The sequence below is a fragment of the Megascapheus bottae genome, chromosome 11, assembly GCF_031878675.1.
Source record: "Megascapheus bottae isolate mThoBot1 chromosome 11, mThoBot2.hap1, whole genome shotgun sequence".
In the NCBI taxonomy this organism is placed as follows: Eukaryota; Metazoa; Chordata; class Mammalia; order Rodentia; family Geomyidae; genus Megascapheus; species Megascapheus bottae.
The window spans coordinates 46476217-46486906 of record NC_143519.1 but is presented as its reverse complement, the minus strand read 5'-3'; the positions used below and the strand labels follow the sequence as shown (position 1 = coordinate 46486906).

The 10690-nt window shown below is 41.2% G+C and overlaps 1 long non-coding RNA gene across 1 annotated transcript in view; it reads right to left on the bottom strand.

Annotated features, from left to right (window-relative positions):
* Positions 1-4241: 4241 nt before the first annotated feature.
* The window catches only part of LOC150057015 (uncharacterized), a 28884-nt gene continuing 22435 nt past the window's right edge, over positions 4242-10690 (bottom strand). The window contains exons 2-3 of the long non-coding RNA XR_016537027.1: positions 10408-10488; positions 4242-4383 (exon numbers count right to left, since the gene is read on the bottom strand). This is a non-coding gene — a long non-coding RNA (uncharacterized LOC150057015). The remainder of the gene's footprint in view (positions 4384-10407; positions 10489-10690) is intronic.

The following is a 10690-nucleotide window of genomic DNA, read 5'->3' as shown; positions in this document are numbered from 1 at the left end:
GCAACCTTCCTTTGAACCTTCCTGCTTCTATTGCCATATTGCTTCCAATTTTAGTAATTGCTGCTGCTCTATTATTTTCTCTTTTCTGGAACTTCTCAAGCTGAACATTTTGTTGATTAATTTTTCAGTCTTTCTTATTTTATATAAATTTTCTACATGTTTTTGTCTGATACTTTCACTATCAATAAAATTTAAAGCTCTTAATTTACATTAGAAGTACTTCTTGGCTCATGAATCCATTTACAAGTGTGTTTTTTTTAAGTTTTAAGTGCATGAGAACTTTTTAAAGAGATCTTTGTGGTATTGATTTATAATTTAGTTGTACTGTGGCCAGAAAACTAGGCTGTTTCATACAGATTCTTTGAAATAGATACAGACTTGCTTTGGGCTGATTCATAAATGTTGTATGGTGTTGAAAATAATATGTATCTTCTAATTGTAAGTGCAGGGTACTCTAGCTGACTTTTTAGGTCAGCTTATGAATTTTGAGACCAAATATTCTATATCCTTTTTAATACCCATCTCTATGAGCAGTGGATTATGGGGATGATGTTATTAAAATCACTTATTATGATGCTGAATTTGTTAATTGTGTGTGTGTGTGTGTGTGTGTGTGTGTGTGTGTGTGTGTGTGTTGGCACTGGGGCTTGAACTCAGGGGATGGACACTATCCCTTAGCTTTCTCATTCAAGACTAGCACTCTACCACTTGAGCCACACATCCACTTCCATCTTTTTGCTAATAAATTAGATAAGACTTTCCTGTCCTTCTGGCTTCAAATCTCCATTCTTGGATCTCAGGCTGCCAATAGCTAGGATTGCAGGTGTGTGCCATTACCAGTGGTGACATCCATCTTGTAATTTGTAAATCTACTCCCCATTTAAAATATACATAAGTACCTAAGTGAACCTATTTCTGCTATATAATTTGGTGCTTTTTAATGTATCTTTCTCTTTTCTACTTCTCTTAGATTGATGGGAGAAAATTTTCCACAGTATTGTGCTACTGTTCTCAAAGTTATACAATGTATTTGTGTGTGTGTGTGTGTGTGTGTGTGTGTGTGTGTGTGTGTGTTACTGAAAGACTACAGAGATCTAGGGCCTTGGGCATTCTAGGCAAATGCTCTACCACTGAGCTGAGTTCACTCATGCTCTATTTTCAAATTCTAGCAATTACTTTTAAGCTTAGAGCACAGAGAGGCACCTGGAAATTATCATTTGTCATAGCTGGCTTCCCCCAAACAAAGGACTTTTCAGTCCCTACCCACCGATCTATCTCACATGACATACTGCAGTTTATTACCTTGCAAACTAGACCCTCTTGTGATTTTGTAGCCATTACTCTCCGTTCCTTCTTGAATGTCTTTCCATCTTCCTTCTGGGTAATTTCCTTCTTTGTGGACAATATCAGCAACATAACCTCACCAATATTATTGCTGGTAAATATTCTCCAGCACTATCTAAGTCTTTTCTTTTTCATGACCCTACTGGAGTCTGGACTCAGAGCCTCACACTTGCTGAGCAGACTGGCACTTGACCACACTTAAATCACACCCCCATTGCCCTCCAGGGTGTTTTCTCAAAGACGTTCTTATTTCCTTTCCATTTTTGCACAGCAGTTTTTCCTGTGTATAATTAGAAGTTAACATTGACTTCTCTTTCAGCCCTTTGCAAACAGCTTCCAACCATCTCTAGGCTTCTGTCCGTGCTGTGAAGCTACCAGCGTTTGACTTTCTTCTGGGAAGGGTCCAGGTGTTCTGTGTCTGCTTGTGGAATCTTCCTGTGATCTTTGTTGTGGGGCAGTTGCTTCTTTGTGTCTAGCTATGGGTTTATTATTCTTCCTCTTGCATGTTTTCTCTCCAAGTAAGAGTCCTTGCCTTTTACCAATTTGGAGAAATTCTCTAATATTATCTTCTAATTCTGGCTTCCTCCATTCAAAACTTCTGGCAATTCCATTAAATGCATGTTATCCCAGCCCCTTTATTTTTCCTATTCTGTGTGTCTGAGTCAATTTTTCTTCTGTCTCTCTCTCATTCTCTCCCTCATATGCCTAGCTTATGACCTAATGATCATAGCTGTGAATTAACATGTGTTACAAATTCCCTGAGATCTCATAAATGCAAAACATGAGGCAAAGTCTCCTGTGCAGGTACTTTATTTGGGAAGTGATCTCAGAGACCTACAAAAGGGAATGAAAGAATGATGGAAAAGCCAACATTAAAAAATTCATTACAGAGCTAGCTAGTGTTCCACATTTCTTAGACCTGATCTTGCTGGGATCTTATTAAATGTACCTCAAATGTGTCTCCTTGCGCCACTCACAGACTATAATCCTCTGTTTCTGCCTCGCCTATAGCCATAGCTGGGATGATAAGCATGAGCCATGGCACCCAGTCCTCATTTTTCTTTACCTCTGATCTAATGTCATGGGGAGTTCAAAGGGAATGGTAGCTTTGAGTTCTTTAAAACAATGAATCAGAGCATCATATCTAGCAAAATCAAAGATTTTAGAAGGAGTAGAAACCAGGAAGGGGTCGTGACTATACTGAATGAGATGACCTACTCCTGTTTCTGCCCGGAATCCAAGCTGTTCACCACACAATATTACCCATCAGCCAATAGAAAGCTCAGCCACAAAATACAATCCTCTCTCTGTGTCCATGGGAAGTAGCTGCAAGACCCACATGGTCATCAAAGCTTGTAAATATCCAGAATACTGTGGTGCCCAGGAGCTGGGAGGCTATGCCTGAAATCCTAACTAATCATGGGGCTGAGATCTAAGGATTGCAGATAGAAGCCAACCCAGACAGAAAAGTCCATGAAACTGTTATCGCCAATAAACTAAAAAGGAAAAAGGAAAAGGGAAAGTTGGAAGTAGAACTGTGGTTCATGTGGGAAAGCTCTAGCCTTGAGCAAGGGAGAGGAGGAAGCTCAGGGACAGCATCCAGGCCTTGAGTTCAAGCTCCAGTACCAGCACAAAATAGTGTGGTGATGGTCATTGTAGCAGCCACATACCAAAACTAGAGTAACACAGGGGTGCACAAGACTCATGTATAAAGAACTGCATGCACTGAAGTAATGAAGCCTTTCATGTGTGTTAAAGCAATACTAATTAGCATTGTATTTGCATATAGCCTAACACATCCGCCCACATACCATAAACCATTTCTCAATGACTTTTAATATCGAACACACTGTAGCTACTGTAGCTCAGTAGCTACTTGTTACACTGTATTTGAGTGGGAGGAAGGATAATGACAAGAGAATTTAAATATGGTCCAACATGATTTTTTCCCAAATATTTTCTGTCTGTCATTGGTAGAATTTGTGAATTTGGACACTGCTGATGTGGGATGTGTATGAGACAGACAGACAGACAGACCAGAGAAACCGGGGTGGAGAGCTGACATAAGATACCAGCTCCAAAGCAGTGGAAGTCAAGAGTATGGGGAAATCATGAGGAGCACAGCATTGCATTGCAAGGTGCTTGTCTTTGATGAGATTTGTGCAGGAAACTAAGCAGGCAGAGTTCTCTCTCCTGTAGCAAGAGAGAGGGGCCACTTCTCTCCATCAAGATGACTCAAAAAATCTGGCATCCAAAATACTTCTGCTTGTCCTCCCAAACACCCCTGCCCAAGATCTCAGTACTCTACTTGTGTCACACACCAGGGCTGTAGTAGGCATGGGAGACAGGTTGAGGCTGTGCCTTCAGTCTCCATATTTTTGTGCCCAAGTGTTACAAGCTACGCCGATTACAGGCTCACCTTTGCTCAGAAGAGAATCTTAGAAAATAGAAATTTGAATGTGGGGTGGGGGGTCCATACTGCGGCTTGAACTCAGGGCCTGGGTGCTGTTCTTCAGCTTTTTTGCTTAAGGCTGGTGCTCTACCACTTGAGCCACTGTTCTGCTTTTGGCTTTTGGCCGGTTATTTGGTAATGACAGTCTCACAGACTTTTCTGCCCAAGCTGGCTTCAAACAAGAATCCTCAAATCTCAGCCTTCGGAATAGCTAGGATCACAAATGTAAGCCACTGATACCTGGCCAGAGTCTTAACAATTTTGCCACAATTATCATACTCCATGTCTACTTCTGTGGAAGCCTTGCTGCTTCCTGAGGGGCTGGGGACACCTGGAGGGAGAGCTTTCCAGAGCCACTTCAACAACTGGCTGTCTTACATGGGTTCTCCTGAAAGTAAAACCTGAGTGGAAGAGGACGTTTAAGTTCAAGTTTATTGTTGGACAAATAGCCCTAAGAAGCAGGAAGTTGAGGGGCGGAACTCGAGGAACTTGAGGACGCACTTGAGTGGGTCCTGCGGTGGAAGCTGGATGCTCACCTTCCCGGTCTCAGAGGAAGTGCTTTCCAGAGGACGGAGGAAACAACTTGCCTGGAAGATAGAAAAGAACATGGTAACTATTGCTTTGTAGCACAACTTTTTAAAGCTTTTCATTTGCCCAAACTTGAGTTACAGGTATAGAGAATTTAACATTGTCTGGCTTTGTAAGATAGATGTACATACATACAAGTATGTCTAGGTTCCAGAAAGGAGCTGACTAAAAAGGCTATATACTTCTGGCCTTAATGGGCAAAAGATATCATTTTACCTTTCTTTTTAAATATCCCTTTAAGCTTGTACAAATTTAATAAATAAAAATAACATTCAACTTCTTCCCTTGTTCTTTTATCATGGCTTTAAATCTACTGTTGAGCCAAATGCCCATGGCTTATGCCTGTGATCCTAACTATTCAGAAGATCTGAGACCTGAGGATCAAGGTTCAAAGCCAACCCAAGCAGGAAAGTCTGTATGACTCTTATCTTCATTTAACTAGCAAAAAGACCTAAGTGGAGCTGTAGCTCAAATGATAGAGCACCAGCCTTGAGCCAGACAGGTGAGAGACAATGCCCAGGCCTGAGTTCAAGCCCCAGTACCAATACAGAGAGAGAGAGAGAGAGAGAGAGAGAGGGAGAGAGGGAGAGAGGGAGAGAGGGACGGGGAGGGGGAGGGGGAGGGAGAGAGGGACAGGGAGGGAGAGGGGGAGGGAGAGAGGGATGGGGAGGGGGAGGGGGAGGGAGAGAGGGAGAGGGAGAGATTTAGGTAATTATATAAGTTATAAAACCAAATAATACATGTGAATTCATGACTCAACTCAACAAACTAACTCCATCCCATACTACCCACTCCTTCACCTCCCCTTCACTCCACTATGCTACAATGGTCTCAAGTTTCATAGCCACTCTTTCCTGTCTTTTAAAATACTTTATCATGTAGTAAACATAATGAAGTACATATAGGTGATGTTTCTTCTTTTCTTTATAAAAATGGTAAGGTGCTACATACTCCTTGCTCCTTTCACTCAATACTGCTTCTAAGATGCATCTATTTATAGAACCTAATTGGAACCAACCTAGATATGGAACCAACTAGATGTCCCTCAGTTGATGAGTGGATCAACAAGTTGTGGTATTTGTACACAATGGAATTCTATGCTGCTGTCAGAAAAAACGACATCACCCCATTTGTTAGGAAATGGAAAGACTTAGAAAAATCATATTAAGTGAAGTAAGCCAGACTCAAAGGAACTTAGGCTCAATGGCTTCCCTCATAATCAGTAGAAACCTTGGGCTCTACTAGCAGAGATCTGCAATAGAGCAAAATCTTGATACATAAGGCCATATAATGTGAAGCTAATTGAAAGGACCTCCAGGATATCGAAACAAAAGCCATATAACGAATGATTGTTGTCCTTAATGTACTATGTTATCTCTCATCTTCTTTGCTGTCCCTTGGGTATCTCATATTGTTACAGTATCTCACTTTGTTATCTGATATATTGAATTTATTTGTATTTGGATATTTGAAATTTGATAGGGAAGGGGGGAAAACCAAGACGGGTGGGGGGTGTGGGGGGGAGGGAAATGGCTACCAAGACATGTGAAAGGGTATCAATGTATGTGAATTAATGCACCTTCTATCTGGCAAATATCATGTAACCCTTTTATTAATTACAATAAAAAATATATTAAAATTAAAAAGCCTAATTGGAGTCTGGTTTTTTTCACTACTACATAATATTTTATTATTTTCCCATTAGGCTGTTTTCTATTTTGTTTTTAATGAACTTATCATCAACCACTTTTTAAACCATATCAACAAACATTTGAGAGACTGCCAAGCATTCTCATATGTGTGTGTGTGTTAGTGCTGTGGGCTTGAACTCAGAACCACCTTTCTCACTTGGCTTCTTCACCTAGTATTGACACTTTATCACTTGAGCCAGTTCTAGTTGGGTGATTTTTTGTCTGTTAGTTGTAGGTTTCTACTGGGCCTGAGCATTGTCCCTGAGCTCTTCAGCTCAAGGCTACTGCCCTACCCCTTAAGCCACAATACCACTTCCTATTTTCTGATGATTCATTGGAAATAAGAATCCCACAGACTTTTTAGTGCCTAGCCTGGCTTTGAACCATGATCCTCATATCTCAGCCTCCTGAGTAGCTAGGATTACAGGTGTGAGTCACCATACCCAGCTAAAACTTTTAAAATAAGTAATTCTATAACTTCTGGAATAGAGAGACTTATAAACCACTCCAGTATCTTCTTTTATTCCTTGGTGTACCATATCAAGGACTCCTAAAATAAATCCTATTTCAAGCTAGAAAAATGTTTGTTGAAAGTGCATTAAGATTGTGAAAAAAGAAGTACCCTTTTAGCTAACATGTTTGTTTTTTACTTTAAATTTTTAATTAAATTGGCATACTAATTTAACTAATTCAATTACACTGTGCTTAACCAAGCAGAAATTCAGCTTTCCTTTGCTGCCCACTTCCTCTAGAGAATTTAAATTTCCCAGAACCTCTTAGAAATCCACATCTCTCTTCTTTATTAGCTAAAAATAATTTGATAACATAATTATTGCTTTACAATAAACATATAGCCTAGCTTTTTAGGAGGCTGAGATCTGAGAACTGTGATTCTAAGCCAGCCTGGGCAGGAGAATCCATGAGAATCCTACCTCCAACCAACTACCAAAAAGCTGGAGATGGAAAAGTGACTCAAATGTCTGCTCAGCCTTGAGCACATCCAAAAAAAAAAGCTAAGGGACGGTACCAAGGCCCTGAGATCAAGCCCCAAGACAAGAACAAAAATAAGTGAATGAATGAATGAATAGTTATTAAAGATTCTAAGTGATCTCATGATTTTTGTCTGTGTAACTGAATAAAGAATATTTAATGTAGAGTAAACAAATACACAAAATGTTCACAAGGTGTTGAAAATATTAGTGTCTGCTGTATTTACATCCGCATTAAAGTTCTGTGATTGCTTATTTGGAATCACCTTCCTGAAAAGGCAATTCACTTTGTAGTTGTTGGTCATTCAAATCTACAGCCTTCTCCAGAAGTCCAGAAGGGGAAAGTCATTGTCTCTAGTTGGCTTTTGAAATTCTTGATCTGGGAGGACTTCCTTGAGTTTGTAACAGAGCTCATATCTAGTCTGGCCAGCAGAGGGCATCAGGACCACAGGACATTGCTAGAATGAGGGTCATAGTTTAAAAGGATGCTCAGGTAAGGGGTGCAGAAAGCTGTCACCAGTGGAGATGGAGGGGGGGGCAGGGGGAATCAATATTCCTGAACCATGAGAAGGAAGATCTCTTCTAAAATGAAGATGCAGTATCTTTGTTCTGCAGTCTTTATTGAATAGTGAGTGCCACACATCTTCAGGAACCAGGGGACTGGGGGCTGGGTGCAGAACACACCCTGTGCCCCAGGGACCTGGCCTGTGACTGGAGGCACTGGGTGCCTGGCCCCACCCCGACCTCATTCTCAGGCACAAAGCACTAGCAGGTGTCCCATACTCAGGCCCCAGGAAACAGGACTCTGTTTCCTCACTCTGCACAGGCTCTATCCCCAGTCAGACTCCCCTCCCAGGACACAGACTCAATGATAAACAGGAAGAGTCCGAGATGGTGGCCAAGAACCCGAAAGAGGAGCTGGAGCCTGTGACTGTGCTCCTGTCACACTCCTATGGAGGCCATCGGCCTCGAGGGATCCCCAAATCCACACATCCATGTGCTCTCCAGAGAGGGGGAGAGAGAGAAGGAGAGAGAACAGAGAAAGATTCTTATATGGTCCTTATCATGGTGCAAAATACATCACTACCATCCCAGGCTCTCTCCCCTCTGCCTCAGCCTCTAGCCTCATGCCCAGTCACCCTGTTCTGTTCCACCAACACTCAGCTTGCTCACCCTGAGGCCCTCCGTTCCTCACCTCAGAGACCCTGGACCTTCGCTCTGTCTTCCCTCTCTTCATTGGGCTCTCACAGCAGCCCCTCCTGGCTCATTCATCCCCTGGATTTGATTTTCTTCTTAGCACTTACCACAGAGCCCTATGTGGTAGGCCTTTTGTTCATTTCCTCTTGGCCAATAGACTCTCATAACCATGAAAACAGGAATTTTGTTCTATTTTTATTGGCATGTACTGATTAGACAAGGATATTTTAGTATGTTCTGTCCATTCTGAGGGTCCCCCTCAAATGCATCTCCTCTATCACTCCTTCCCCACCTCCAAATCTGCAGACTAGTCTAAGTATAAGCTCTGCTGAAAAATGGGAAGAAAATTTCCCCGGGTCAGGAATTTCCAAAGCTGACTGGAGAAAATGGGTTGATTATTGAATGAATGAATGAAATGGTTGAATTTTTATAAATTTGTATAGAATACTTAGACCACATTCACCTCCTCACTCCTTACCCCCACCCTGTAAGCTCTCCTTTCACCCTCCTGCTGCTACCCAACCCCAAGCAGTGTCCCTTTTACATTCCTACCATTCACTTTTTTCCTTCCTTCCTTCTTTCCTTCCTTCCTTCCTTCTTCTTTTCTTTCTCCCTTCCTTTCTTATTTCTTCCTTCTCTCTTTCTTTTCCTTTCTTTATTTCCTTTTTCTGGTGGTTAATTGGAGATAAGAGTTCTCACAAGCTTTTCTTCCCAAGCTAGCTCCAAACCAAGATCCTCAGATCTCAGTCTCCTGAGTAGCTAGGATTACAGTCATGAGCCACCATCACAGCTCAGCTCCTGCCAGTCATTTTAAAGCACAAAACTGCAGATGTGTGAGTGAACACTTTCTCCGTCCAACTCACTTGGCTCAACCTGATGATGAGCTTCACTTCCATCCATTTTCCTGAAAATGACACCATTTTGTTCTTCTTCCCTCTCCTAATCTGTGAGACTTGTTGTTGTAAGCATGTTTGAAGGGTGACTTCAGCATACCTTTTACAGGTAAGATAAATCAGGGCCAGGGAAGTAAAGTCTCACAGATAGTGGTAGCAGAATTAGAAGACCAGAACCTAATACTCCTGAGTTTTATCCCCACTGTTTTCAGAGCTTGTGCTGTTGCAGACCGAGGTCTGCAATCCAAGCATGTAAACTGTTACCTTGGGGTCAGCAGATGGCAGCTGAAACCCTCTGGCCTAGATGACTCTCCTTAGTGCTCAATGCCTTGGGAAATGACAGCTTGTTTGCAGGACTAGTCCTGATTCTATTTCAGGGTCAAGTACTAGTTGATCTTTACTAATAAGCCAGGAGCATATGATGTTTCACAGAAGGCAAATTGAATGTGAAGAGAACGTGACACACCACAATAGACGGGCATATTGGAAGTCATGTGACTCTCAGGGCTGGCTTCCTAAATAATGGTTGATCTCTTGCCCTTGTGGAGTTTATTGTCTGGCCCTAAGCAAAGCACTTGTTCCAGCCCATAGACTATAGCTAATTAGCCACAACTGCATTTTACATGAGGTTGTTTTATTTTGTTTTGTTTTCATGGTGAACTTTTCCATTCACTATGTTCCTTTAATTATGTCTTCCTAATTGAATTGTGAGTTGTAATTGCTTCTTCCTCTCAAAAAGAAGATCTTAGATTTCATTAAGTTCCTGTGTTGTGTATCATCTGTAAGCATTTTTAAAATGTTGACACAATTAAGTAGCCAAGTGGCCCTATATCCTAGGGGCAATTTTGAGATGCGTACCACACTTAGTGTTGGACAATAATCATCACATGTTATCCAATAACATTTGGGATAGAAATACTTCAAGAAGTACAAGAAGAGTAGACTACAATGATACCCTTGCCTGTGATCACCAGACTTTTGTACCTGACTTTTACATACTTAAAAGGAAACAATGATGATGAAACCCTCTTGTCAAAAAAAAATGATTCTGGATTTTGGCAATTAGAAGTATGTTAATAACATCACTATATACAGTACAACTGTAGCTAACAGATTGGAAGACTTGAGAGTATACATAGAATATGAAAACTGAGAAAGGTCGCCGAGATAATCTGCTTCCAATTTATTTTACAGAGGAATTGATGAAAATGCAGAAACAGAAAGTTATCAGAGTCAGGCATGGTGAGGCATACCTGTAATTCCAGTTACTCCAGAGGCACAAGTAAGGAGGATTAGAGTCCAAGGATAATCACAGGCAAAAACTCAAGACCTTTCTGGAAAAAATAAATAAAACAAAAGGAGCTGGAGGCGTGCATCAAGTGATTAAATGCCTGCATACTAGCCCAGTATGGCAAGAGAACATGAGTTCAAACCTTAGTGCCACCAAACCAAGGAAGTTATCAAGGCTTTGTATACCTATTTTAAAGTTGTTTCTCTAATGAACTCTTTCATTGAATTAGATTCTCTAATAAGTCA